Raw genomic sequence first — 24,388 nt, forward strand, 5'->3', positions numbered from 1 at the left:
GCAGCGCGCGTGGTTGCTCCGAAATGATATCGGTATTTGTAAATAGGTACCCTGCACAATCCTAATTTGATGGAGACAGATGTGAGAAGCACGGAGGAACATCTGGAGAAACTTCTGAAATGCCCGCTTCGCTGCCGCTGCTACTGTGCGATCAAGAATTTCCGGAGGGGAAGGCCCCAAATCCTTGGCTTTGCCTATTGCTGGGGCTGGGGTTGGGGTTGAAGCACTCGGCAGAGATGGTGCTCGGTGCTTGGTGTCGGAGGCTCAAAGTTTTCGGACGGACTCAAGAGTCGGCTATGGTCGGGTGCTTCCAGGATGCTGCATTGGCAAGTTTGCGGGGCTGGAGGTTCATGGCAGGGAGAGTTTCTCCCTTCTACCATCTGCGTTAGATGATGGGACTTTTGAGAGACTTTGAGACTTTTTTTTTACCGTCCCCATGGTCTGTTCTTTATCAAATTATGGTATTGCTTTGCACTGTTGTAACTATATGTTATAATTATGTGGTTTTTGTCAGTTTTTTTAGTCTTGGTTTGTCTTGGGTTTCTGAGATATCATACTCGAGGAACATTGTATCATTTCTTAATGCATGCATTACTAAATGACAATAAAAGAGGACTGCGTGTCCTCATAATCTAATCTAATCTAATCCACCCTGTCACTTACTCAATTACACTCAGAGGCCACTTTATGAGGTACCTCCTGTGGCTAGTAAAGTGGTCACTGGGTGTACGTTCGTGGTCTTCTGCTGCTGTAGCCCTTCCACTTCAAGGTTCAACACATTATGCATACAGAGACGCTCTTCTGCACACCACTGTCGTGACTCGTGGTTATTCAAGTTACTGTCGCCTTCCTGTCATCTTGAACCAGTCTGGCCATTCTCTTTTGACCTCTCTGATTAACAAAGTCTCTTCACGCACAGATCTGCCGCTCACTGGATGTATGTTTGCTCTTTGCATCATTCTCTGTAAACTCTAGAGACCGCTGTGCATGAAAATCCAAAGAGATCAGCAGTTTCCGCCATACTCGAACCCCCTTCCCCCGACACCACTCGGTCAAAGTCACCAAGATCATATTTCTTCCCCATTCGAAACACAAGAGATTCTGCAGAAGATGGAAGTTGAGAGCAACACACACACACACAAAATGCTGGTGGAACTCAGCAGGTCAGGCAGGATCTACGGAAGTGAATGAACAGTTGACATTTTGGACCAAGACCCTTCATCAGGACTGGAAAGGAAGGGGGAAAATGCCAGAATAAGAAGGTGGGGGAAGGGGGAAGGAGTGCAATCTAGGTGACAGGCAAAGACAGGTGGGTGGGAGAGGAGTAGTGTGAACGAAGAAAGAAGTTGGGACATGATAGGTGAGGGGCTGAAGGAGCAAGAATCTGATAGGAGAGGTGAGTGGACCATGGGAGAAAGGGAAGGGGGGGGTCACCAAGGGAGAAGAGGTAAGAGGCCAGAGTGGGGAATTAAAGAGGAAAGGGGGAGGGGAAAATCACTGGAAGTTGGAGAAATCAATGTTCATGCCATCAGGTTGGAGGCTACCTCGATGGAATATGAGGTGTTGGCCTCATCAAGGCGGAAGAGCAGGTGATGGACTAACACGTCAGAATGGGAATGGGAATGGGGACAGGCTACCAGGTAATCCTGCTTTTTACAGATGGAGTGGAGGTGTTCAACAAAACTGCCCCCCAATCTACATCGGGTCTCAGCAATGTAGATGAGGCCACATCGGGAACACCAGATATAATAGACAACCCTGAGAAATTTGTTCACCCCATTTTCCTGCTGCCTTACAAGCGATAGAGTCCTTTTCATCTTCCTCTACGGCCCATGAGCCTCTGCAACCAACACATCATTCTCCGTAACTTCCCCGATCTTCAACGTGACCCTACCACCAAACCCATCTTTACCTCCCCTCCTCTCCTCTTTCCACAGTGTTTGTCCCTCCTTTACCCCCTTGTCTGTTCATCCCTCTCCATTAATTTCCTTCCTGGCAGTTATCCCCGAAAGTGGAACAAGTGCTGCACCGGCCCCTATACCTCCTCCCTCACTACTATTCAGGCCCCAAATAGTCCTTCCAAGTGAGGCAACACTTCACCTGTGAGTCTGTTGTATCTGGTGTTCCCGGTGTGGCCTCTTGTATATCCGTGAGACCTAACATAGATTGGAAGACCACTTTGCTGAGCACCTACGCTCCATCCGCCAGAAAAAGTGGGATCTCCCAGTGGCCACCCATTTTAATTCTACTTCCCATTCCAACATGCCGGTCGGTGGCCTCCTCTACTGTTGTGATGAGACCACACTCAGGTTGGAGGAGCAACACCTTGTATTCCATCTGGATATCCTCCAACCTGATAGCACGAACATCGATTTCTCGAACTTCCGGTAATGTCCCCTACCACCCCTCTCCTTCAACATTTCCCATTCCCTTTTCCCTCTCTCACGTTATCTCCTTGCCCGCCAATCACCTCCCTCCGATGTTCCGACGGCCTTCTGTCCTCTATCAGGCTCCTCCTCCAGCCCTGTATCTCTTTCACCAATAACTTCCCAGCCCTTTACTTCACTGCTCCCCCTCCCGGTTTCACACATCACCTTGTTTCTCCTCCCCTCCTCCCACCTTCTTATTCTGACTCCTCATCTTTTCTCTCCGGTCCTGCCGAAGGGTCTCTGCCCGAAACGTCCACTGTTTACTCTTCTCCATAGCTGCCGCCTGGCCTGCTGAGTTCCTCCAGCGCTTTGCGAGTGTTACATGACTTTGTGAGGGGCAGGTTGTGTCTCAGGCTCATGGGGTATGACCTGCCCCTCACAAAGCCAGGGTGACTATCCCAAATCAGGCGATGTTCCTGAACTGGAAGCGGGGGGACCAACGTCCTAGTAGGCAGATTTGATAAGGTGTGAAATAGGTTTGAAGCGGAACTGGAACCGGAGTGAGAGGTCAGATATTTATTTATTATTTATCTCGTGATATAGCGTGGAATAGGCCCTTCTTGCCGCTTGAGCCCAACAACTCCAATTAAACTACCTAGTACATCTTTGGACTGTGGGGGAAACTGAAGGACCCAGAGGAAACCCATGGACTCCACAGGGAGGACGCACAGAGACTCCTTACAGAGGGTGTTACAATTGACGTTTAAATCCATCACCCTGAACTGTAATGGTGTTATGCGACCGTGGGGATAATGGAGTAGTTGGTGTAAAGGTAGACACCTCTTACAGCAAGCTCTCCAGTCAATCTCTCCTAATATCTCCTTGTGCGTTTCCTGAAAAGCTGTTAGGGATATTGCAGTATTAATGGTGCTATGTAAATGGCAGTTGTTGTTGGACTTGGCAATATATTTACTCAAAAGCAAAGGGAGCAATAAGTGGGATTTGTCAGAATCTGAAAGCACTGTAGCGCAAGAGGAGGCTGTTCAGCCCATCAATACCTCTCTCCACCAAATCCCACAGCCCTAATAATTCCACTCATTTCCAGTACGCTTTTCAATTTTGTGGTTCTTGCCCTAACATACTCCTATTCCACTGTCACTCCACATCTTCCTTATACCCCATACTCTGCCTCCACTCCACCTCACCCCTCCATGCCCCCTTTCTCTCCACCTCTATGCAAAATGACTCAATCACCCCTCCCCACACCTCACTCCTACCCCCTCTACCCCTCCCCACCACAAATGCCCCTCCATCCCACTCCATCACAACTACCCCCTCCATCACAACGACCACTCACTCAACTCTCCCTCTTAATTTTTTTTTACATCTGTACGGACCAACCATTGCTCTGAGCAGAAAATTCATTCAATTTATTCATTTATTTAACATGGCCTGAAAACTGCACCGGCACTAGAAATTGTCTTTTTTTGTAATATGTATATTATGAATATTTAAAATAAGAATCGAAGAATCATATACTTTAGAATTTTTAATGAAGGGTATAATGAAACGCAGTACAACCAAACAAACTCTTTTACACTTCACAAACATTTAAACTTAGAAGGCGTTGGTGTTCAACGTGCCAGTGGTTTATGACCAATGAGCTATTGACTTCCATTCTGTGTTTATTGTTACAATTTGTTACAGTGTTGCTACTTGAAACACTATCAAAATATGCTGAAGCTCTAAAATGTTTCAAAGTGAAGATTGCAGTATGTTTATTATTTAGAAAATTAATGGATTATATTCATTAACATGACTAATTACAAGGTATTTTTCAATATTAGCATAATTTCAAAATTATATTAGCATTATGAGAAAGAAAATTCCAGCTGCGCAGTAACAAAGGCTATGTGCACATCAGCATTTTAGTTACTGCACAGCCGTACACCCACACAGCCGAACAGGAACACTCTCACTCCACCCATCTCCCACTTCCATCACAACTACCTCTCACCCCCACCCTGCCTCCACAACCCTCTCCCACCCACCACCAGTACATTCCAGGTTTGAAATAGGCTTACAAACACGACTGCAATAGGATTAAGAGGCCGGTAGCACCAGAGACCCCAGTGAGGCTGGTCACACCTCAAACACATTGACCAGCACTCTCAGGTACAAGGGGAAAAGGAACTGAAGGAGTGAAGGAATCCTGCTACAAATACTTTGCGAGCAAAGTGAAACCGTGGGGCATTAAAAAAAAATTGAAGTACATTTTGCTGAAAGCGACAAACGTCACAGTTGGAGGAGAAAGAGCATGAACCAACCAGGGAATGAGAAGCCCCATCATTTTCCAATTGGTCAGATAACTGGTGCGCTAAGGATAGGCAGGTCGAGTGGTCAATGGTGGGAGTGTGAGGATCAGGGCAGGTCGAGCGGTCAGTGGTGAGAGTGTGGGGGGCAGGAGTGTGGATCAGGGTAGTTGGTAGTCACTATGTAGGGTGATATAATGCGTGACAGATGACAAATTGAATGTAATAGAAACTAGATTTACTAGAATGTTACCTGGGTTTCAGCACCTAAGTTACAGAGGAAGGTTGAACAAGTGGGGTCTTTATTCTTTGGAGCGTAGAAGGTTGAGGGGGGACTTGATAGAGGTATTTAAAATTATGAGGGGGATAAATAGAGTTGATGTGGATAGGCTTTTTGCATTGAGAGTGGGGGAGATTCAAACAAGAGGACATGAGTTGAGAATTAGGGGGCAAAACTTTAGAGGTAACACGAAGGGGAACTTCTTTACTCAGACAGTGGTGGCTGTCTGGAACAAGCTTCTAGTAGAAGTGGTTGAGGCAGGTTCGATATTCTCAGTTAAAGAAAAATTGGATAGGTATATGGACAGGAAAGGAATGGAGGGTTAGGGGCTGAGTGCAGGTCGGTGGGACTAGGTGAGAGTAAGCATTCGGTACGGACTAGAAGGGCCAAGATGGCCTGTTTCCTTGCTGTAATTGTTAAATGGTTATATGGTTATTCTATATGACTCACAAACACCTTCACTGAGTTACTGGGTTCACTCAAAGAGCAATGACATCAGTGTAAGGTGACTGCTTCTGGTTTGCTCGTAATCGAACTAAAGAGCTGCGATTTTTTGTGAAGCACACAAAATGGCTCGCGCATGCTTCAATCACAAAATCCTATGACTAACCTGCAGATCTTTGGAATGCGACAGCAAACCGGATCAGCCGGAAGAAATCCATGCAAACTCCTTACAGACTGATTGAACCCGGGCTGCTGGTGCTGTAACAGCATTCTGCTGACCGCCGCGTTACTGCGCCAGACATAACGAAGCCTCGAGGTAGAGGTCCAACCACAGTCGGTGATGGGAGCTTCCACAGCAGTGGCTAGGGCTACGGGTTATGGATTAATTCCGGCCACTGCTCTTCACCAGGTAGGAAGGCCCTGGCAGGATGGGTGGAGGGAGCACAGCGGTTCACAGGGACTGAACGGGCAGGTGAGATCCCAGCCCCCTAACTCAGGAGCTGGTGCGGGAGAAAAAAAAATCTCTGATCTTAGAAAGAACCATACTTCAATAATCAGCACTGACTCTGCAGAAAAATGGTCTCAGTCCAAGGGAGCCACCAATCCAGTGCCTCCAAGAACAAAACCATTTGGCCTATTAATTAGAGGAATGAACGAACATGAAACAAGTCATGGCCCCGGAATATTGCTCAGTTAAATTCCACAGCAAAAGAGCAGAGCGCTGCAGGCAAATCATTCCTACACTGGCCCTGTGCCAGGATCACACCAACCTGGGCTCACAGGAGGAGGGTCTGAAGTGTACGAGTCAGCCGGCACAGCTGCAAGTGCTGGATTGAGGGAGGAGGCTATTCGGCCCATCGTAGCAGTCCCAGCTCCTTAAGCAGCAATATTTAAAATCACTTCACACTTTACTGATACAGTCTCACTGCCACCTTCGCTGATCGAAACCCCTTGCATTGACATTGTTGCCCACCCTCTCCCCAGCATGCCACACGAGTCCACTTTTCCCTCTGGTTACCCCCCTCATTTTAATCCTCCGTTCCCATTCTTTCTCTGAAAGCCACGATTGAAACTACTTCTATTGCAGAACTGCTGTGGTGCATTGCAGACTGCAGCGTTCTCCATACAGTTCCCCATCCCAGTTGTATTAAACCAACAGCCTGAAATAGAAGCCAATGGAAACTACTTCCTGCTGTTGTTCCAAAGCCACAACACAGACAGATGTCTGATCATCGGTAATCAGCACTCCACAATCCATCAACAACCTTCGCCCCCTCTCGAAATCTCTGGGTCCTCCTAGCCTCACCTGGTTAACCCAACACCGTAAACTCTGCACAAAACAACCAACTCATTCCTGACCAGCATAACCCAGATCAAACAATGGACCGTGTCAGCTCAACCTGCCCTTGATATAAAGGGCATGAAGATAACTTTCACTCGGTTACTCAAAATACAATTTGAGTGCACCTCCAGCCACACGCAAGGAGAAAGCTCCTTACAATTTTTCTCAACTTTCTGTGATCCCAAGATCTGTCCACTCCAAACCCTTGGTGCCAATCCAGTACATCTCCACTCCAATATTTCTGCTTGATAGCATTGGGTCAAAGCCAACACAACTGATTGCCATTGTAACTGTGTCTTTAAGAAACCCATTTTGTGAGAAGGTTTAGCAAACTCTAAAAGAGCAGAAACATTTTTGCTCATGACACAAACGCCGTCTCGCCACTGACATTGATAAATCCAGGACTCTATGAATTCTCTTATCGCACAACTCTGACAGTGGCTTTACAGAGGCTAATGCATACGTTTAAGAAATAGTTTCCTGCCGAGTTCTGTGTTTGCAACAACAGCAGTTGGGTCTCAGCTGCAACTTAGTGGCCATCTCACCTCTGAATCAGGGATGTGAACTCCAGGCCCACGCCACAGACCTGGCACAAATATTGATGCTGACACATCCAGAATGAAGTCCTGGATCTGAAGCTGCTCACAGCGCTAAACCTCCAGTCCCACTCAGACACTCTTTCCCACTGCAAACTGTGCCCTCCCCCATACTCGTCTAAGCCCAAATGGCTCTGCTAGATGCTGTGGGCATGCTATGTTAGCACCAGAATGTGTGCTGACATTTGAAGGCTGTCCCCAGCATATCCTTAGGTGTCTGGTTGTTAATGTAAATGACACATTTAACTGTACAGTATGCTTCCATATACAGTACTGTGCAAAAGTCTTTGGCACATATACATAGCTAGGGTGCCCAAGACCCTTGTACAGTACCATATTAATTTTGTTTTCCACTGTACTGCTGCCACACAGAAAAAATTCATGACAGTGATGATAAACCTGATTCTGATATGGATCTCCATTGTGGACTGAGAGTGAGAAGGGGGCAGGGAGAGGGGAATAATGGTTGGGAAAAGGTGAAGGGAGAGGGGAGGGAGTGAGAAGCACCAGAGATACATTCTGTAGTGATCAGTAACCAATTGTTTGGATTCAAATGACCTTGCCTGCTGTTTCAGGGCTGGGTGTGTCTGCAGCCACGCCACCCCTTACCCCTAACACCCGACCCACACCCCTCCCTTGGTGCCCCAACCTCGCCATTCCGAACATCCTTTGCTCCCGCCAGATTTACGAACTCGCTCTCCGCTCCACATTGACAAATACAGTACTGTGCAGTCTGTACTTTTGAACAAACTTTTACATATGATAAATAAATCTGAAATCCAAATCTGAATTCTCTGCCCCCACCAAGTAGTGAATTCAAGATCTCTCTTTGTAACAAAAGGCTTTCCCCACATCTCCCCTCCCCTTGTGTCTCTTGTCAAATTTATTTTAGTGCTCCCACTGAAACAATCTGCTAACCTATTAACCCATTCAACTGATAACAATCAATGTCCACCTCTTTAAAACTGCCTCTCAGCCTTTTGTTGTCTGGGGAGAACAAACCCAGCTGCTCCACGTTTGCCCACACGTCTGCACCCCTGGCTGCGACAACAGACTGTCTCATCTGCGGTGCTCCACACTGGGACATCCTGAAAGGGATGTAGAAGGCACTGCACAAGTTGCAGGCCACTCTCTCAGTTGTGGGTCCAGCTCCGTCAGAGTGAATGGATGAGGAGATTACTCATGTTAAATGTACCTGCCCTGTTTCAGATGCCTTAGACATACATGGAAGGAATGTCTACATCTCTTCTCTGACCTATGACCTCTTGACTGACGAGCCCACCAAACCTTTCACCAGATACACCACCACCACTGTGGCAACCGGAGGAGCGATCCAGAAGTTCAGTGAACAAACGCAGGAAGAACTTGCCATGGCCTCAGAAGATTGCAGGCTCGAGCACAACATTCTACAAGCCAGAAGAAGTGAACGACAGAGCAAAGTGTAGGCTGTTGCTCGTGTGCAAGTTGAGGGGAAGTGTCGCGCTGCCATCACTGGCCGAGGGGTTAGAGCAAGGACTGGGAAACCTCTCTCAACCTGTATCTTACAAAACAGAAACTCACTTGTAACTTAGGGAACCTTCTGCACAGAGGCTGGGGAACCAATAATTGTGCACAATGGTCGATCGGTTTGTTGTTATCACATGTAGTGAAGCAGCAAGAAGCTCGTCTTTCATGCTGTTCATTCTGATCAATTCATCACAACGATACATTGAGGGGGTACAGGGTTAAACAATAATAATATTGAAGAATACGGAACAGACAAGGCGCAGTTTAGTCAAACCATAAGGTACCAATAAGGTCACAGGGAGGTAGATTGTGATGTCAAGAGCCGAGGGAAGCATTCAAAAGTCTTATAATGGCAGAGTAGAAGCTGAAACACCAGAGATTCTGCAAATGCTGGAAACCTGGAGCAACATACACAAAATGCCAGAGGAACTCCGAAGGTCAGGCAGCATCTGTGGAAGGGGACTAAACAATTGTCGCTCTGCTTTAAGACTCTTTGTCGGGACTGGAGAGGAAGGGGAGAGACTGTGGGGGGGGGGAGGGGAAGGGTTACCGGTTGGCAGGTGAGTCCAGGTGAGGGTAAAGGTAGGTGGGTGGGGGAGTTGTGTTAAGGGATGATGAGAGATGCTGGGAGCTGACAGATGGAAGAGGCAAAGGGGTGAACAATAATGGAATCACGTAGGAAAGGACAGTGGGCGATGGAATAAAGGGAAGGAGGTAAAGGTGATAAGCAGGTGGGGAGGGGACATAGACTGGGTAATGAGGCCGCAGGAATAAGGACAGACCAAATTTGTGTTTCTGGGGTGGGGGTGAAGAAGAGGGGGGAGGAACAGAAGGAAGTGGTTACCGCAAGTTAAGACAAATTGACGTTGGTGTCATCGGATGGGAGGCTACTCAGATGGAACGCAAGGCCTTGCTCCTCCAACCTGCACCTGACCTCACTGTGGCAGTAGAGGAGGCTGCGGACAATCAGGTCAGTGAGGGAATGGGAAATGCAAATGAAAAGGGTGGTCACCGGGACGCGCTGGCTGTAACAGCGGATGGAGTGAAGTACTCAACAGGGCAGCCTCCCAATCTGCGTTGGGTCTCATCGACGTAGAGGAGGCTGCACCAGGAGCGGGAGGCGCTAGCTAAAACAAGTTAGTGTCACTTATTGCATCCTGTGCTCCTCTCCTACCTAGATGTGGACTGAAGAGCTTGTTCCCACATTGTACTATTCTATTATCTCCCAGCTTCTCACATCATTGCCTTTCATTCCTCTTCTCCTGGACTCACCTACCATCTGACAACTCATGTTCCTCCCCTTACCACCATATTCTGGTTTCTACCCTGCTCCTTTCCATTCCTGATGAAGGGCCTTCCATTGTAGGTACTGTCTGACCTGCTGAGTTCCTCCAGCATCTTTTACGTGTTGGGATAGAAGTCGTCTCTGAGCCTGTTGGTATCTGCCTTCATGCTTTAGTATCTGATGGTGGTGGGTGAGTGGGGGGGGGGTGAAATGAGAATGTCCAGGTGGGAGGGGTCTTTGATTTTGCTGGCTACTTTCCTGAGGCAGCAAGAAATGTAAACAGGGTCCATGGAGGGGAGGCTGGTTTCCGTGATATGCTGAGCAGCGCCCGCAATTCTCTGCAGCGCAGTAGCTATACCAATACATTATGCATCCAGACAGAATGCTGTCTAATAGTGCATCGATAAAAATTGGTAAGGGTCAATGGGGACGTGCCAAATTTCCTCCCACTCCCCCACTCCCAGTGACGCTGAGCCGTGACAGATTGAATCACTGTGAGAGATGGGCGCAGTCTGCTGCCAGGACTGTGCCCACCCCACACTAATTCCCACGGAAGTAACCAGGGCGTAAAGGTGGGCGCAAGCCTGACCGAGGAGGAAGCGGGACCACAAACACCTACCTCCATAGCCGTGCCAAAAAGGGTCCCTCCACACGTGCCGAAGAACATCTGGCTGTGAACCTCCAGAGTTACGTAGACTGCCCGGTGTCCGGAGGCGTACATCATGAGGGACTAACGGCGGGCAACAGGAACCCACCCGTACACAGTGCTCCACCGGGGCGAAGGCTGGAGGTGAGCGGCCTGCATTGTACTGATCAAAGCTGCGGCTGAACAGGAAGAGAAAACCGTCCTGCCTAGTAGTGGCCTTTTGAACAGGAGCTCTGGTAATGGGTCCGGTGGCGTTTGGTGTAGCCTGGATATCTGCGCAAGAACTGGCCACGCTGGGCTTCTGTCTGGTGTGGAGCTGGAGTCAGCAGCAGGAGCCTGTCAACCTAGGCTTTGTGCCCGGAGCCAGCGGAGAGGGAGAGGTAGAGCCGGCAGGTATCCTGGGCACTGCTCAACTAACGTTGATGTTGCTTCTGTGTTGAAGCATTAATTTAGAATCCCTTTGTTCAGCTTGCCTGGCTGCTCCTGCACCATACTTCTCATAAACTCTGCCGCCTGTTCAACTCCGATATTTAACCAGCACTGGATCCTGACAATCACAGTCCTAAAGACTCTGCTCTTGCCTTCAAAGTCTTACATACCAAGAGAGAGGACCAGAAGCAGGCTGCCTGGCCTGACCAAACAGTATGAGCCTCACCCTCCTCATCATTTCTTCATTGCCCTCAATATATAACCAACATATAGGAAAGACCGGCGTGTGGCCAAGTGGTTAAGGCGTCAGTCTGGTGATCTGAAGGTCGCTAGTTTGAGCCTCAGCTGAGGCAGCGTGTTGTGTCCTTGAGCAAGGCACTTAACCACACATTGCTCTGCGATGACACCGGTGCCAAGCTGTATCAGCCCTAGTGCCCTTCCCTTGGACAACATCGGTGGTGTTGAGAGGGGAGACTTGCAGCATGGGCGACTGCCAGTCTTCCATACAACCTTGCCCAGGCCTACGCCCTGGAAACCTTCCAAGGTGCAAATCCATAGTCTCACGAGACTAACGGATGCCTATAAGATAGATAGGAAAGAGATTGAAAAGTCAGGCTAAATAGTGCCACAACCACCTCTCACTCGACGTCAACAAAATCAAGGAGCTGATTATTGACAAGAGGAGGAGAAAACTGGAGGTTCACGAGCCACTTCAAATCAGGGGATCAGAGGTGGAGAGGGCCAGCAATTTAAAATTCTTCAGAGGAGAGGATCTGTCCTGGGTCCAGAATGCACAATTTCAAAGAAGGCACAGCAGTGCTTCTATTTCCTTAGAAGTTTGCGAAGATTCAGCACGTCATTTCAAACGTTGACAAACTTCTATAGATGTGTGGTGGAAAGTATACTGATTGGTTGCATCACTTCCTGGTATGGAAACACCACTGGCCTGGAAAGCAAAAGCCTATATAAAAAAAAAGGTAGTGGCTACAGTCCAGTCCATCACAGGTAAAGCCTTCCCCACCACTGAGCACATCTACAAGGAGCACTGTCACAGGAAAGCAGCATCCATCATCAAGGATGCCCACCAAAGGCCATGCTCTCTTCCTGCTGCTGCCATCGGGATGTACCAGAGCCTTAAGCCCCACACAACCAAGTTCAGGAACAGTTATTTCCCCTCAACCATCAGGCTCTTGAATCATATAGGATAACTTCATTAACCCCAACACCGAACTCATCTCACAACCTATGGACTCACTTTCAAGGATTCTACAGTAGAAATATCATCCTTACCCCCCCCACCCCTTTGATGACAATCAACACTGGCACACCTCAAGGATGCGTGCTTAGCCCACTGCTCTACTCTCTCTACACCCACGACTGTGTGGCTAGGCACAGCTTAAACACCATCTGTAAATTTGCCGATGACACAACTACTGTTGGCAGAATTTCAGGTGGTGACGAGGAGGCGTACAGGAGTGAGATCGATCAGCTGGTTGAGTGGTGTCGCAGAAACAATCTTGCACTCAACGTCAGCAAGACCAAGAAATTAATTGTGGACTTCAGGAAGGGGAAGTTGAGGGAACACACACCAGTCCTCATCGAGGGATCAGCATTAGAAAATGTGAGCTACTTCAGGTTCCTGAGTGTCAGTATCGCTGAGGATCTATCCTCGGTCCAACACTGATGCAACGACAAAGAAGGCACAACAGTGGCTATATTTCATTAGGAATTAGAGGAGACTTGGTAAGTCACCAAAGACTTTTACAAATTTCTACAGATGTACATTGGGCCGCATTCTAACTGACTGCATTAACGTCTGATACGGAGGATCACTGCACAGGACCAGTAAAAGCTGCAGAAAGTTGTGAACTCAGCCAGTTCCATCATGGGCACTAACATCCCAGCACTGGGAACACCTTCGAAAGGCAATACCTCAGAAAGGCAGCATCCGTCATTAAGGACCCACGTCACCCTGGTCATGCCCTCTTTTCATTGCTACTGTCAAGGAGGTGGTACAGAAGTCTGAAGACACACACTCAACTTTTCAGGAACTCTTTCCATCCCTCCGCCATCAGATTTCCGAATGGACAATGAACCCATGTGCACTATCTTACTATTTTTCCCCACTTTATTTTTGCACTATTTATTTTTTTTAATATACAGTGGATTCTGGTTAATTGGGTCATTGGTTAACTGGGCCAGCTGCTTATTTGGGACAACTCTTGAAGAACAGGAACTAATTGAGAAAATAGCCAGGATACCCTTCGTTTGTTTGGGACACTGTGCAACTGAATTGGGTCAGGAGACTGTTGCTGAACAGTTTCTAACTAGCGTCAGTCTCATATACGCATTAGACACTACACCATGCTGACAGCAAACAGTTGCGTGTGCTTGTGTTATTTTATCCATTTGGGCCAACAGACGCCAATTCAAAAAGCACTGATTTTTGTTCTTTTGTTTTTTAATTTTGACTTTTAAAAAAAAACTTGAGACCCTTGCCCACAGGCTATGAAAAGATTTGACACTGGCTGGAAAAAAGTAAGCAAATTGGGCCGAATTAAAAGCCTAACACCACTCGTCGTCAACTGACAGAGATAACGGGAGTGGCAAAAATCTACAATTGCACACTTGATACATCAGCAAGATAAACTGAGAGAAGAATGGGCACTAGGCAAGGGACAACAGGGAACAGCTAAAAACAAAAGCGTGAAGGTAAGAATCCAGAGTTTTTATTAAGATGCAATGCAGAAGCCCTTTGAGCCATGCTGATCAGCAATCCACAAATTTAATCCCAGGGACAATCTACAATAACCAATTAACCTAGCAATCGGTATGCCTTTGGATTGTAGAAGGAAACCAATATGGTCACAGGGAGAATGTGCAACCTTACCGGCAGCGATGGGAATTGAACCCAGGTTACTCAGACTGTAAAGTGTTGTGCTATCCACTACGCTACCGTGCCACCTCATGCTGAGGAGGCCCTCGGTGAATGGTTTTCCATTGTAACTGGGCGAGGTGTGTGTCAGTGGAGAAATGATTTTAAAAAAAATCAGGAACTAGCTAAGAAGCCGGTCATGAAGATTTTAAAGCAACAGATGGTTGGAAGTCTCATTGGAAATGTAGAAACCACATTAAATTCAAGAAAGTACACTGCAAGAAAGGTAGCACTGATGCTGGAAATGCAGAAACACGGAAATCTACAAAAATTTCCGACTTTTGAGCAAATGATATAACAACCTCGATGAAACATGCCTTTTTATTAAAAAAAATTATGCCATGCCAAATAGTTCCCTTTGCTACAACCGTGCAACACTATCGGGTTCAAAGAAAACCATGGATCGCATAACAGTGTTGTGTTCAAATTGATCAGGAACAGATAAAACAGGGAAGTGTTAAACCTCGATGCTTTAAAGAGACTAGGAATGGATAGTTTACCAATCGAGCACCATGCTAATCGAATGCATGGATGACTTCCAGAATTTTTAAGAAATGGCTGAAAAGTCGGGATGTTGAGCTGCAGCAGAAATCAAGAAAAGCTCTGCTTGTTGACAATTGAGCAGTACACTCTAAAGTAGAATGTTTGAGACACATCCAGCTGGAATTTCTGCCTGTCAATACAAAATCCTTGGCGCAGCCAATGGATATGGGAATCATAAAAATTTTCAGAAGATATTATATGGCAGAAAGTTGATGAACTACATTCTCAAAGCAATTGAAGAAAATCTACTAGCATTTTCAAAAGCCAAGGAAGTAAATGCAAGGGTTAATCTTTTACAGGCTGCACAATTTGGCAGTGATAGCTGGCGAGGAATAAGCAGCAAGATAATTCATAACTATTTTGCTCACTGTGGGTTCAAGCATTCTGGCTTGCAGATGCAGGAAAGAGCCAGGAGTGAAAATGAAACAATTTTGCTACTTCAACAAGTTAGTAACTGAAGAAGGGTCTTGGCCTGAAATTTCAACTGTTTACTCTTTTCCGCAGATCCTGCCTGGCCTGCTGAGTTCCTCCAGTATTTTGTGTGGGTGGCCGAGAAATTGAAGGTATCAACAATCATCTTGAATGTTATGATAAAAGTAAAGATTTGGAGGATGCAATCATTAAAAGCATTGTATCAAAAAAATCACGAAGGCAAAAGATCTGAAGGTGTGGAAAATGATGAAGATGACACACTGAATCTGAGCTAGTGACTACACAGGATGCCAGGAAATGTGTTGTTGTATTACGACACTACTTCATGCAGAAAGTCAATGAAGATAGTCCATTATCTGCACTAGGTGTCATAGAGAAGTACAGCACACAAACAGACCTTTTGGTCCACCTAGTTCATCCCATCGACCTGCACCTGGACCATTGCCCTCCATATCCCTACTATCCATGTACCTATCCAAATTTCGTTTACACATTGAAATCAAGCTTGCATGCACTACTTGTGCTGGCAGCTCATTCCACACTCTCACAACGCTGAGTGAAGAAGATTTTCCTCATATTTCCCTTTAACTTCCCACCTTGCACTCTTAAGCCATGACCTCTGGTTGTAGTCCCTCCCAACCTCAGTAGAAAAAACTCTGCTTACATTTACCCTATCTATACCCCTCATAATTTTGTACTCTTCTATCAAATCTCCTCTCAATCTTCTACGTTCTAAACAATACAGATCTAACCTATTCAATCTTTCCTTATAACTCAGATCCTCCAGACCTGGCAACATCCCTGTAAATTTTCTCTGTATTTTCAATCTTATTTACATTTTTCCTCTAGGTAGGTGATCAAAACTGTACACACTACTCCAAGTTAGGCCTCACCAATGTCTTATACAACTTCAACATAACATCCCATTTTCTGCATTGATTTATGAAGGCCAATATGCCAAAAGTTTTCTTTATGATCCCATCTACCTGTGATGCCACTTTCAATAGTTTATGGACCTGTATTCTACCATGCTCCTCAGTGCTATGCTGCTCACTGTGTAAGACCTATCCCGGTTGGTCCCTATCAAAATGCAACACCTCGCACTGGTCTGCATTAACTTCCATCTGCCATTTTTCAGCCCATTTTTCCAGCTGATCCTTCTGCAAGCCACGATCGCTTTCCTCACCATCCACTACACCCTCAATCTTGGTGTCATACGCGAATTTGCTGATCCAATTAACCACATTATCATCCAGATTATTGATATAGATGCCAAGCATCTATGGACCCAGCACCGGTCCCTGTGGCACATCACTCGTCACAGACCTCCAGTCAGAGAGAGGACCGTCTACTACCACTTGCTGGCTTCTCCCACAAAGCCAATGTCTAATCCAATTTACACACTCATCTTGAATGCTGAGTGACTGAACCTTCTTGACCAATCTCCATAAGGGACCTTAGGAAATGCCTTGCTGAAGTCCATGTAGACAGCATCCACTGTCTTGCCTTCACCCTCTTTCCTGGTAACTTCCTCGAAAAACTCTACAAGATTGGTTTGACTGACCTACCACTTATAAGATTAGTTTGCCATGCTGACTTTCCTTAACCAGTCTATGTCTATCCAAATACTTAGATATCTACCTTCTCATGGCCAAGTGGTTAAGGTGTTCGCATAGTGATTTGAAGGTCGCTAGTTCGAGCTTTGGCTGAGGCAGCGTGTTGTGTCCTTGAGCAAGGCACTTAACCACACATTGCTCTGCGACGACACCGGTGCCAAGCTGTATGGGTCCTAATGCCCTTCCCTTGGACAACATCGGTGGTGTGGAGAGGGGAGACTTGCAGCATGGGCAACTGCCGGTCTTCCATACAACCTTGCCCAGGCCTGCGCCCTGGAAACTTTCCAAGGCGCAAATCCATGGTCTCATGAGACTAACGGATGCCTATTATATTACCTTCTCATACCCTCTTATAATATGAGATACTTAAATAATATCACCATTGTTTTCCAACCTCTGGAGTGTTTAACACCTCACCTATACTTCTTTCTGGTTCACCCAGACCTTTGCTTTCCTAATCTGGTTACTTGAGTAGCCTTGGTAACTGCTCCAATAGTAACAGCTGCTGTACGCCGCAAATCCCTCTCCTCCTTAGTCACGTTCCTCAAAAACTGATCCACCATGATCTCACACATAATTAAGCAGAACCTTGTCTATGGAGATGTGTTACCACGTTGGAGGTGCTACACAAATGCAGCCTCTTGTACTGAGCTGCCTCAGAAGGCTCAGAAATGGGCACAACTGTCGTTCCCAGAAGGTGAAGGTAGACGTTGAGAGATCGTTGGAGACCAGGTCCGATATTTATGTGAAGCTCTCGGACCCCATTCAAAAGCACGGTCTCAGCGAAGAACTGATTTAGCTTCAGATGTGCAGATACTGACAGGACATAGAGGGTCATTTCAGCAGCTGACGGTGGACTGAGCAAGCTGCAGTGAGGGAAGAGAACCTGGGCATTGAGTGGTGTGAAAGCACAGCAGGACCCTGGTGTACGTGAACAGGTCCATAAAGGTCAGGTCTATCCCCAGCCCCTCCCACACTTAACAAGAGTAGGCCATTCAGCCCCTCGTATCTTTTGATGAACCTGTGGCTGCCATCCCTGTCTGGAATGCACTCCAGAAATGAGTCTCTAAAGTACACTTGGGGAAGGAATTCACTGCACTCTGGGTGGAAAAAAATTCTTCTCATCGGAGTTCTGAATTACTCAACCAGTTGTGACCCAGTTACCGAGTCCCACCAGAATGTCGATGCTTCAGTGAGACCATAGGCCAGTCTTCTGAAGTCCAGTGCATATCAATACAGTTGCTTATTATTCCTACGACATTCTGGTGGACATAGTCTGCACTTCCTAGGTGGAGCCGTGAGCATGGAGTACTTTCCCTTTGTCAGGTGGGGGGGGGGAGGGAACTTCGACTCAGACCATGAGAGGCCTGTGTCAGGCATTTTCATGCCTTACAAGGCACAGATTGGAAGTCTGTGTGGGGCGCCACTCCTTGCACAGACACTAGAGCAATGTGTGGTTAAGTGCCTTGCTCAAGGACACAAACACGCTGCCACAGCTGAGGCTCAAACTAGCGACCTTCAGATCACTAGACGAACGCCTTAACCACTTGGCCACGTGCCCAACACAGGCAAGGTAGGGTAAACAAGGGGTTACACTAGATATGGGCACACAGTCGGGAGTAGGTAGGTGGAATGGGAGATATAGTGGTGTGCTTGTCCCAGGCCTGGCCAAGATGGCTATTGACTGGTCCAGCTCTCTGCCTGAGCCTTCTTCCAGGGTCCATTCATGCCTGGGAGTCCTCGGAGAGGACAATCTTTAATTGCCCTTGGGAGGTGGAGCTGCCTTCGTGAACTACCGCAGTCTTTCAGTTGAAGATACTCTCACAGTGGTATTGAGCAGAGAATTCCAGACTGACACAGAAGAACTGAAGAACTACTGGCAATAAATCTCCGTATCATTATGTACAATGTGGAACGGAGCCTGCAGGCAGTGGTGTCTCCATGTATGCAGTGATGGAGTACCAGAGATCTCCATATCATTGTGTACAATGTGGAAGGGAGCCTGCGGGCAGTGGTGTCCCCATGTACACACAGTGATGGAGTACCAGAGATCTTCGTATCATTGTGTACAACTTGGAGGGGAGCCTGTGGGCAGAGGTATCCCCAAGCATTTGCTGCCTTGGTCCTTACTGGTTGAGGTTTCAGGATTTGGAAGTGCTATTGAAGTAACTACGGTCTCTTTTGTTGTTATTTCACACTGCAGCCAGCATGGAACATGCTAGGGGAAATATTTAGGATGGGTGCACTGGGAGCCAGTCAAGCAGACTTCGTCCTGGAGCGCGCATGAGACCCCCTTGCTAATGGATGGCTGAAGGCTGTGGGAGCTGACGGGATACCAGCCTCCGACCTCTTGTCGATAAGGCGTGTATGTGGCTGGTCCACTTCGGTTTCTGGTTAACGGAGAATTCCTGGACTAGGTTACAGCATCACTACCGAAGGTTGAAGCTGGGTGTAGCAGGTACAGCTCAGGGCATTGGAGTTCAGAGTTCAATTCCAGTGTCCTCTGTAAGAAAGTTTACACATTCCTACTGTGTGTGCATGGACTTTCTCCCACAGTCCAAAGATGTACTGGGTTAGTAGGTTAATTGGTCATTGTAAACTTTCCTGGGATTAGGCTAGTGTTAAATCGGTGGGTTGCTGGTCATGACAGCTTTGTGGTTTGCAAAGGCCTGTATCTTTAGAATTAAAAAAAAAAATCACTGCATCTCTAAAATAAAAAACAATTCTCTTTTATTGGAACTAAGCACTATCCATTGGTTCACTTGTTAATACAACACAAAAACAAGCCCTCATGCCAATGAGATGATGCCAACCATTGATCACCTAATTACACTAATCCCATTTTGTTTCCACCCCACCCAACATTCCCAGCACCTCCCCCTAGATCCTACCCCTCCCACACACACACACAGTAGGCAATTTACAGTGGCTAATTAACTCACTGATCTGCACATTATTGGGATGTGGGAGGAAAGAGGAGTGCCCAGAGAGGGGAAACTCACGCAGTAACTGGGAGGACGTGCGAACTCCACACAGACAGTGAAGGATGAGGAGAATGTTTATCGGCCGGAGGGTGGTGAGGGTCTTGATCCCTCTGCCTGGCACATCAGGTTTACACTGGACAGCTGGGACCAGAAGGCCACATTCCAAGTGCAGGAGGAAGGAGTTAGATGGTCATCGGCCAATGGCCTCAATGAGACCATGATCCAGATTCAAATCCGTGAAAGGAAACTGAATTCAATAAATCAGAGCCGACACCAAATCCTGGAGGGAAAAGACCAATTCCAAAAAAAGGATACGTCACAAAAACCTGCAGGTGAACTCACTTGCTCCGGGAAGGAGCAGATCTCACCGGTTGGGACTTGTGTACGAGTTTGCTGGGAGGTCCGACCATTAACCGGGCAGAAACTTGGGCCTCTGCACTGCTGGCATTTGGGGCATGAAGAGGAGGCAGGTCTGAGAGGCTGTAAGCATGCCAGAAACGCCTGGCTCGATTCCACAGTAACAGAGGTGTGACTGTGAGTGGTCAGCAGGGACGAGGACAGATTGAGAGAGAGTCAGGGTGCAGATTAAACTGATTACGTTGTTTTCGAGAAGGTTGGGCTCCTGCTGTGGAGAGAGGAACAGACAACAGTTCCGACTGCTGATCCATCATCTGTAAATGTTAATGTTGCCCCCCCCTCTCCAAGGCAGAGTACTTTCTTTCGGCAGTTTCCCTTCTGGCTTCAGATTGCTCAAGACAAAAGCGGCTGCAGAAGCTGGGACCTAGGTAGAGAGTAAAGCTCTGGAAGGGGCCAGAAGGTTGAGCAGTATCCGAGTCGGCAAAGGGTGCAGGTTGAGGCTGTGCACAGATTCCACGTACAGGGACTTTCCAGGATGGTACAGGAAACAATGCTGAGTACTTGCAAAATCACTGGGCTTTGGTTTGATGACTCATTCACAAGAGCCCATGGCTCCTGCAATTTGACAGATGGTGCAGTGGCGGCTTCGTCAGAATGCCCGGTTCCAGGAAGATGCAGCAAAGGGAGAGCTGCCCTGCCCCAGGCTCCACACTACGGATGAGTCGGTAAGCCGAAGGCTCACCCACCCCACAAACCCTCCGATGGCCATCCTCGTTCAGCACAGCCAGATCCCCGACCAGTGACCATACTGCAGCTTGTGGGATCTTGCTGTGTGCACATTAGCCACCATGTTTCCAGCATTGCAACATCTGCAAGGATTTAAATCCAGACAGCATACAAACAGGCCCTTCAGCCCATCAAGTCAATGCTGACCATGAAGCACTCATTGATATACTAAATGAGATACTATCCTCATTTTATACTTCCCACATTTTCAACTCTTTCGCTCCCCCCGCCACACATTTCACCCCTTCGCCAGGGACAATATACAGTGGGCAATTTAGCTACCCACTAGTATATCTTTGGGATATGAAAGGAAACAGGATCACCCAGAGGGAAAGCCAGTCACAGGGAGAACGTGCAAACTCCACGCAGACCGCAGATCAAGCCAGGGTCACTGGTTCTGTGAGGTAGTGGCTCTGCTTGGGTGTAAAACACTTCTGGGGAGTCAGTAATTAAATCTGAGATTTTCCCCCCCTTACGCCTAGTGCAACACTGAAGATTTACAAAATACTTCTCACCTCTGCTGCTCAGGCTGCGAGCTTACTTTGCTAGCGTTTGACAGTAAACACTTTTACTGCCAGCTTCCATAAGATATGGGAGCAGAATTAGGCCATTTGGCCCATCGAGTCAGCTCCGCCATTTTGTCATGGCTGATCCATTTTTCCTCTCAGCCCCAGTCTCCTGCCTTCTCCCCATATCCCTTCACACCCTGACCAATCAAGAATCTATCAACCTCTGCCTTAAATATACATAAAGACTTGAACTCCACAGCTGCCTGTGGCAAAGAATTCCACAGATTCACTATGTTCTGGCTAAAGAAATTCCTTATCTCCATTCTAAAAGGACACCCCTCTATTCTGAGGCTGTGTCCTCTGGTCTTAGACTCTCCCTCCATAGGAAACATCTTACCCACATCCATTCTATCAAGGTCTTTCGCCATTCAATAGGTATTAATAAGATCATCCCTCATTCTTCTGTATTCTAGTGAATACTGGCTCAGAGTACATCAAACTCTCCTCATATGACAAGTCATTCACCCCAGGATCATTTTTGTGAACCTCCCTTAAACTCTCTCCAGTTTCAGCACCTCCTTTCTGAGATAAGCGTCCCAAAACTGCTCACAATACTCCATGTGAGGCCTCACCAGTGCTTTATAAAGTCCCAACATCACATCATTGCTTTTACATTCCAGTCCTCTGAAATGAATGCTAACATTGCGTTTGCCTTCCTCACCACAGACTCGACTGCAAATTAACCTTTAGGGAGTCCTGCACAAGAGCTCCCAAGTCCCTTTGTACCTCAGATTTTGTATTTTTTCCTCCATTTAGAAAATAGTCAACCCTTTCATTTCTTCTACCAAAGTGCATGGCCATACAGTTCCCAACACTGTATTCCATCTGCCATTTCTTTATCCATTCCCCTAATCTGTCTCAGTCCTTCTGTAGCCTCTCTACTTCCTCAAAACTACCTGCTCCCTACCCACCTTCATATTGCCTGCAAACTTTGCAACAAAGCTTTGCCATCAATTCCATCATCCAAATTATTGGCATACAACCCAAAAAGAGTCTGTCCCAACACAGATCCCTGTGGAACACCACTAGTCACCACTGCCAGCCAGAAAAGGCTTCCTTTTTTACCCCAACTCTTTGCCTCCTGCCAATCAGCCCATCAGCCCCTTCTTTATCCATGCTAGAATCTTTTCCCTGATGTCGACGTTGCCTATCTGATCCCAACACACGGTCAGTATTCACACTCACTTCCCACCACCCAGTAGTGCAGTGGGTACAGTCATTGCCTCAGAACTTGAGTGACGCGGGTTCAATCCCGACTTCTGGCACTGTCCGTGTGGAGTTTGCAGGTTCTCCCTGTGACCACACGGGTTATCCAGTTTCCTTCCTCATCAGGGTTAGCGTTAAGGTTAAAGGCCAGCAAGTCGGTTAATTGGCTAGTGGAAATTAACCCATGTGTAGGTGAATAGCAGAACCCGGGGCAGCCAAAGTGAATGTGGAGAATAAAATGGGTGCTTGATGCTTGTCATAGAACCGATGGGCTGAAAGGCCTCTTCTCATGCTATAGGAATGTAAGGCATTTAAATTACTTTCACTCCTACCTCAATGGTCAATGTTGGGAGTGGCTGTTCAGCCTGTTGTGAGGTGCAGGCAGCACACACAGTTGATGTGGTGTGCTGACGACAGAGGGGAGAGAGCTGGAGGACAACCAACAATCCAACAGTGCTCACACCCGAACCAATATGTTCAGACCGTCAGACGCACTCCCTCACGGCACCGTGTCAGAGGAGCCGGAAGCAGACTGAGAAGCGAAGGGCCGTGAAGCGGCCCGCAAACGGGCACCGATGTTGATTGGGTCGTTTCATTCATGAGTGCGGCCACCCGTCGTTATGTCGTTATGGTGGAACCAGCACACAGCTCCTGCACAGCAAGTGCCCACAAAAATGGAATGCGACAACTACCAAATCAGTTACAAAAAAACAGAAAAATAAAACATTTGGAGCAAGGCACTCAACCCATCGTGTCTGTGCTAGCCCCATCACTTGCCTCTGCAGGCTTTGGCTCTTCGAGTGTGGAGTTTGTCTCCTCTTGCCTCCAGCCAGCGCGTTACAGACCCAAGCCCTCTCGTTATCTTTGTTCCTAAGTCATATGCCATGTCGTATGGCATGGGCGATCATGGTCTTCTCATGGCCGTGACTGTTCTTGGCCAAATTTTCTACAGAAGCGGCTTTCCATTGCCTTCTTCTGGGCAGTGTCTTTACAGGACGGGTGACTCCAGCCATTATCAATACTCTTCAGAGATTGTCAGTGGTCACATAACCAGGACTTGTGATGTGCACCAGTTGCTGGTACGACCATCCACCACCTGCTCCCATGGCTTCACGTGACCCTGATCGGGGGGTGGGGTGGGGAGCTTCGCGGGTGCTACACCTTGCCCAAGGGTGACCTGCAGGCTAGTGGATGGAAGGAGCACCTTCCACCTCCTTTGGTAAAGACCCTGACACCCATCTGATTATGCATACTTTTTAAAGATTTAAAAAAAACTTCCGTCTCCCCTCCTATCCTTCTTCAGACTACTTGCAATCTAAACTCACTTGGCTTTTGACCCCTTCAATTAATGTCCGCTCCCTCCAGGATCCTGATACTTTAACTCTCTCAGCACTTTTCTGTTCCACAGGAACCCTGTACCTAATCCTGCCTCAGTAACGGGGGGGAGGGGGGGGTGTTAGATTTGGACCACATCACCAAGCTCAATGCCTGTGGACCTGTGATTTTGAAATGATCACCTGCGAGATCAGATTGAAGCCCCGGGAAGTCAGCAGCTCAGTGTTCCCTCCACACCGCCTGGACTCCTCTTCCCCGTATCCCGCAGCCGCGCTCCAAAATCCCCAGTGCCCTTCCTGCTTCCCCGATAACGTGGCTTTTCCCACTGCTCCCATAATTTGCGAGGACGCAGTGAAGAGTGGATTTTCCCCAATATCCAACATCACAATTGGCAACGTCAGCTCTCTCCAGCAGCA

The 24,388-nt window shown here is 47.5% G+C and overlaps 1 protein-coding gene across 4 annotated transcripts in view; it reads right to left on the reverse strand.

The window, feature by feature from the left end:
• LOC134353930 (liprin-alpha-3-like) overlaps nucleotides 1–24,388 on the reverse strand; it is a 123,666-nt gene that overhangs the window by 66,645 nt on the left and 32,633 nt on the right. Inside the window, exon 1 of one of the 4 annotated variants that reach the window (XM_063062483.1) lies at nucleotides 5,572–5,587. The exons of the other annotated variants lie outside the window; for them this stretch is intronic. The gene's annotated coding sequence lies outside the window, so the exon portion shown is untranslated. Of the gene's footprint in view, nucleotides 1–5,571; nucleotides 5,588–24,388 lie in introns of those variants that run through there. 4 annotated transcript variants of the gene reach the window in all.

Source organism: Mobula hypostoma, chromosome 11, assembly GCF_963921235.1.
Source record: "Mobula hypostoma chromosome 11, sMobHyp1.1, whole genome shotgun sequence".
Classification (NCBI taxonomy): Eukaryota; Metazoa; Chordata; class Chondrichthyes; order Myliobatiformes; family Myliobatidae; genus Mobula; species Mobula hypostoma.